This window comes from Chrysochloris asiatica, unplaced genomic scaffold, assembly GCF_000296735.1.
Source record: "Chrysochloris asiatica unplaced genomic scaffold, ChrAsi1.0 scaffold00011, whole genome shotgun sequence".
Taxonomy (NCBI): domain Eukaryota; kingdom Metazoa; phylum Chordata; class Mammalia; order Afrosoricida; family Chrysochloridae; genus Chrysochloris; species Chrysochloris asiatica.
Window position 1 is genome coordinate 35,026,965 of NW_006408529.1, and position 6,003 is coordinate 35,032,967.

The following is a 6,003-nucleotide window of genomic DNA, read 5'->3' on the forward strand; positions in this document are numbered from 1 at the left end:
GTGTGTTGACAACTGAGGGGCAGTCTTGCGGGTTATACCCTTTGGTTGTTTGATGCTGCATGGAAGGGATTGTAATCATGGCAATGAAATGAATACGATAGGATAAATGTAAAGATAATGTTCTCCCATGTAAACTATCACATAACTCACAATAAAGCATTAAAAAGAAAAAAGGCTTTGTATGTCTGAAAATGTTTTATCTATATGTTTAGTTGATAGTTTGAGTGAAACAGATTTGTTTAGAAATAATTTTCCTTCAGAATTTTGAAGAAATTTCTCCATTATTTTACAGTATGGCTATTGTGAAACTTTATATTCTGTTTCATGATCCTTTGCACGTGGTCTATTGTTTAAAAAAAAATTTTTTTTTTAAATTGTGAATTGAGTGAAAGTATACAGATTAGATTTTCAATTTTATATTCAACACATCATATACTTTGTTTCATCTCACTGATTGCAATCTCCCCCATGTAACATCAGTTCTCCCACTTCTTCCCTGTGGTTCTTATTTCCATTCCACCCTCCTTTCAAAGTTCCTTCTGAACTTTGTGCTTAAATAAATGTTGCCTTTTTGATTTTGAATGGTTGACCATCCCATGGCGATTATACCTTACTAGTATTGTTGTTCCCTCTATATACCTTGCCCTGGTAGCATAGTGGATAACAAGCTGAGCTGCTAACTGTAAGGTCCGTAGTTTGAATCTACCAGTCACTCTGTAGGAGAAAGATGAGGTTTTCTGCACCTGTAAACATTTACAACCTTGGAAACGCTATACGGGGTCACTATGAGTTGGAACCGGCTCCATGGCACATCTCCACCACCACCACCATATACTTATCTACCACTTGGTTGAAAATTGGGTCATGAGTATAAGTTTCATTCTAGACCTGAAGGGTGGCCAAAAGATATAGTCTCATGTTCCTTTAGTCTCTTTCTGACTAGTATGACCAGTTTTTTGTGTTTTTTTTTGGTAATAATTTTGAGTTTTATTTCACACTGTCTCCTACTTTACCTGGGATATTCTATGATTCCTTTCAGGGAAGCTGTTAGTTGTAGCTGGACACCATCTAGTTCTTCGGGTCTCAGAATGTGGAAACTAATGTTCATGTGGTCAATTGGACTAATTGATTTGAAGCATCTTTAATTTTCATGAATCTTCTTTCTTTTGCACTATTTCTTTTGCAATAGTTGCTCCTTAGGTGGTTCTCATGAGATTTTAAGCTCCGAGTTTCTACTTATCAATGTAGGATGTTGAACATTGTCTTTGTTGTCTATGTTAATTGAACATAGTGTACCCTGAGACTATGGTCATGAGACCCCAGGTGCAGAAACTTGTTGCCTCAAGGTGTTTGAGAATGTCTAAGAAGTTTTAATAATTTTGTCCCCTGTATGCTCCATCACCTGGTAGCATAGTGGTTACGAATTGGGCTGCAAACCTCAAGGTCAGCATTTCGAAACTACCAGCTGTTCCATGGGAGAAAGATGAGAGATTCTGCTCTCTTAAAGATTTATAGCCTCAGAAATCCTATACAGTGTCGCTATGAGTCAGAAATGATTCCACCGACTACCACCACCACCACCATGCTCCACCACATTCATAGTTGTGCTTGCAGCAAAGAGAAACACCCATGTACAAATGTTCTCTCTCAAACCCTTATATATATGTAAGTATACTCCCATACCCATTCAGTTTGTGTATCTGTCCATATAGAACCCTGTTGTTCCCAGTCTGTGTATATAACAGTATTTATCTCTACCCCTTTAACACTTGCATTCCACTTTGTGTCTTTGCCTGTCTTAATCATTCTTCTGCCAACCTCCCTCATGTTATATATTATCTTTCCTGTCACCTGGATAAACACATGTCTACCCTCTAGCCAGTGAATTACTCCCCCTTCTCTCCTACTCCTGGTAACCATGAAAGAATGTTTCTTTAAGCACGAAAACCTTTTATTCAGTTTTTACAATGGTGGTTTCATACTATATTTGCCTTTTTGTGATTGACTAATTTCACTTTTATAATGTGCTTCAGTTTCATCCAAGTTATGAGATTAATTATTCTTCTTCATTGTTGCAAGGTATCCCACTGTGCATATGTAGCAAAGTTTGTTTATCCATTCTTCTATTGATGGGCATTAAGGATGTCTCTATATTTTTGCTATTGTGAATAGTGCTGCAATGAACATGGATATACATATATCTACTTGTGTCATAACTCTTATTTTGGGGGGTTATATATCAAATACAGAAATTGCTGGGTTGTACGGTATTGCTATTGCCAACTTTTTTAGGGAGCGCCATACCATTTTCCACAGTGATTGCATAATTTTGCAAGTCCCATCAGCAATGTAGGAGGATCACAGGCTTTCCACACCCTTGTCAGCATTGGCTGTCTTCTGTTTTTTTTTTTTTAACTTTGCTATTAATGCTGACATGAGATGATAGCTCATTACTGTTATGATTTGACACTCTCCAGTGACTAAGGATCAAGAGCATTTCTTCATGTGTTCTTTGGCCACTTGAGTGTTTTCATTGGTGAAAGGTTTGTTCATGTCCTTTCCCCATATTTAAATTGGGTTATTTGTTTTTTACTTACACAGATGTACTTTTCTGTAAATTTTAGAGATTAACCCCTTGTCAGATATGTCATTCAAAATTTTTTTCTAGTCTGTGGGCTGTCTTTTTACTCTTTTGGTGAAATATTTGATGCACATAAGTGTCTAATTTTTAAGAGGTCCCAGTTATCTATTTGAACCATTCCTCTGACAGTTTGTTGTACTATGGTGGCTTGTGTGCTGTTGTGATACTGTGAGCTATGCTACTGATACTTTAAAAACCACGGTGAACAGGTTTCACCTGAGCATCTAGACTAAGACAAACTAGGAAGGAGAGACAGACTACTTCTGAATGTCTAGCCACTTAAAATCTTACGAATAGTAATGGAACATTATCAGATATAATTCCAGAAGATGAATTCCTCAGGTTAGAAGGCACTCAAAGCACAACTGGAGAAGAGCTACCTCCTCAAATTAGATTTAACCATGTTGACTTCAATGGAGTAAATCTATTGGTACCTCATTTGACGATAGGGCACAACTTAAAATACATTTCATGTTCCATTAATAATTGGAAATTCATACATTTCATGTTCCATTAATAATTGGAACATGAAATGTATGAAGTGTGAATCTAGGAAAATTAGATGTCAAAAATGAAATTAATGCATATAGCTCAATATCATAGGCTTTAATGAGCTAAAATGGGCCAGTATTAACCATTTTGAATCTGGAAATCATGTGGTTTACTTTACTAGAAATTATAAATGCAACAGGAATGGCATCACTTTTATCACCAAAAAAGAATATTTCAAGATCTATCTTGAAGTACAATGCTGTCTGTGATGGATAATAGCCAGATATCTACAAAGAAGACCTCACCACTCATCTGTCAGTTTGTCATACTGTTGTGGCTTGTGAGTTGCTGTGATTCTGGAAGCTATGCCACCAGAATTTTTTTTTTTTTTTTGGTATGTTTTTATTGTGAGGTTTACATGGGAGAGCATCAGCATTACACTCATCCTATCGTATTTTGTTTCTTTGCAATGATTAGAAACCCCTCAATACATCATCAAATAACCAAAGGGTACACCATATAGGCCCACCCCGGCTGCCAGCACACAGCCCTTCTCCCTCCCTGAGTCCAGTGTTCCTAGCTGCTCTATTTGTCCACGTCATCCTCTCTGTCTCCATCCCTAGCTTCACTGCCTGTCTGGGTAGTGTCCTGCTCTCCATTCTTCTCGCTTGATGGTCCCAGGAACCCCACTATTGGGCTGCAAAATCAATCACTCTCCTCCTTTTATCAAAAAACATCTACCTCTATATTTCCTACCCTCACAGTCAGTCCTGATGGCAATTATTCACTGTTGTACCACAAAAGTCTTATCCCCATTTCCTTTTGCCAGCCCAGTCCCAACAGATTGAAAATCATTCAGTGGTGATTCTACCTTCCCGTGCCCCGTCAGGAACTAGGCTCCCACTTGAAAGCTTGTAAGTCAGTCACTTCTTGCCTTTACGTTGTTGTTAGGTGCCATGGAGTTGGTACTGACTCATAGCGACCTTGCACAGCAGAACGAAACACTGCCCAATCCTGGGCCAACCTCACTATTGTTGCCACACTTGAGTCCATCGATACTGCCATCTGGCCAATCCATCTTGTTGGGGGTCTTCCTCTTTTTCTCTGACCCTCCACCCTACCAAATATGATATCCTTCTCCAGAGACTGGTTCCTCCTGACAATATGTCTGAAGCATGAGAGACGATGTTTGATCATCCTGGCCTCCAAGGCATACTCTGGCTGCACTTCTTCCAAAATGGATCTGTTTGTTCTTTTGGCAGCCCACAGTACTTTCAATATTCTCCTCCAACACCATAACTCAAATGCATCAATTTTTCTTCTACAGTCTTCCTTATTTACTGTCCAGCTTTCACATGCATATGAGGTTATTGAAAATACCATGGCTTGGGTAAGGTGCCCCTTAGTCCTCAAGCTGACATCTTTGCTCTTCAACATTTTTAAAAGGTCTTGTGCAGCAGATTTGCTTAATGCAATACGTCATTTGATTTCTTGACTGCTGCTTCCGTGAGTGTTGATAGTTGTTCCAAGAAGAATGAATTCCTCGACAACTTCAATCTTGTCTTTATAGTGCCCCTTGTTTTGGGTAGCCAATGTCTAAGTTGCCCATCCCTGTCAACCCTGTGTACCAAGGGGGTGGGAATGGTCCTCGCTGTAAAGATTTGTTCCATTTTTTGAGGTACTATATCCATAAGTATAGTTTGAATCCAAAGTTCATCATAATTTGAATGAGGTACTACATTCATAATTTGAATCCAAAGTTCATCAAATTGTAGCAGGTCATTCTTTTTTTTCCCCCCTCTTCTTCTTCTAGTCGAGTTCTGATCATTCAGTCATCGAAGCCAGGTCAAGTGAGTACTATCTGCAAGTATGGGTGTTCTTGTGCATCTCCTCTCACTTCATATCAGCTGGATGCTTAACTCTCTGCTCTAGTCCTCTGTGGCCATGTCACTGCCTCTGGGCCCAGGAGTACCCGGATCTTGCCATATTGCTGGCCTTCCAGGTCTCCACCTGGGTTCACAGGGGTGTAGTGAATGTGGTAGGGTTTAGCTCGAACTTCATTGCTGTTTTCCCCCCTCTTCCCCTTATCAGTGACCAACGTGGTCACCAGCCAGACCATATGCCTGTTCATATATTCCCCTTGAGTCTCAATCTTGGAAGGGTGTTTTCTCTGAGGGGTCCCGACTACTTGCCTTGAACCTTGATGGCTTCAGATGAACAGCTTACTTGTTCTTGTAGTAATCAATCAGACTGCTGTTACTGATTGATTTTTCCTGCCGGTCTTTCTTTCACAAAGTATCCTCTGTTCTTCTAGCCTCTCCAGGCTGGTCTACTCGAAATTTTCAGAGGAAATTTCCTACCTCAGTGAGTTCTGGATGGCGTTCTGGATTCCACCTATGGTTTTGTGCAATGTAAAGGCTATACAGGAAGCCTTTTTCACTGGGCAACTTCTAGCCACTTTAAGATATTCCAATCAGTTATAGGCTGAAGATGGACTTACAAGCTTTCTGTAGTGATGTTTCTGGCTATTTCTTTCTCCTCCACTCACGTGTCTATTTTACAATGGTAGGCAAGGGAAACCAAGATTCAAAGACAGCCAAGCATCTTAACATTATTCCCCTCTTTTACCCCTTCAAACCATGCCTCAATCCCTGTATCCCAGAGCCTTGTTGTTCCAAGGTTGTGCATACATCATCATTTACCTCTGTCCCACTTAGCCCCTTACGAACCTGCATTACTGTTCTTCCACCAGCCTTGTTTTTCCATTTCCCTCCCCATATTTGTGTATTGCTCTTCTGAGTCTTCCCTCCCCCCCGAGCCCTGGCACCCAAGCTATCCTGTATTTATTCCCTACCCTGTACTCTATCTTC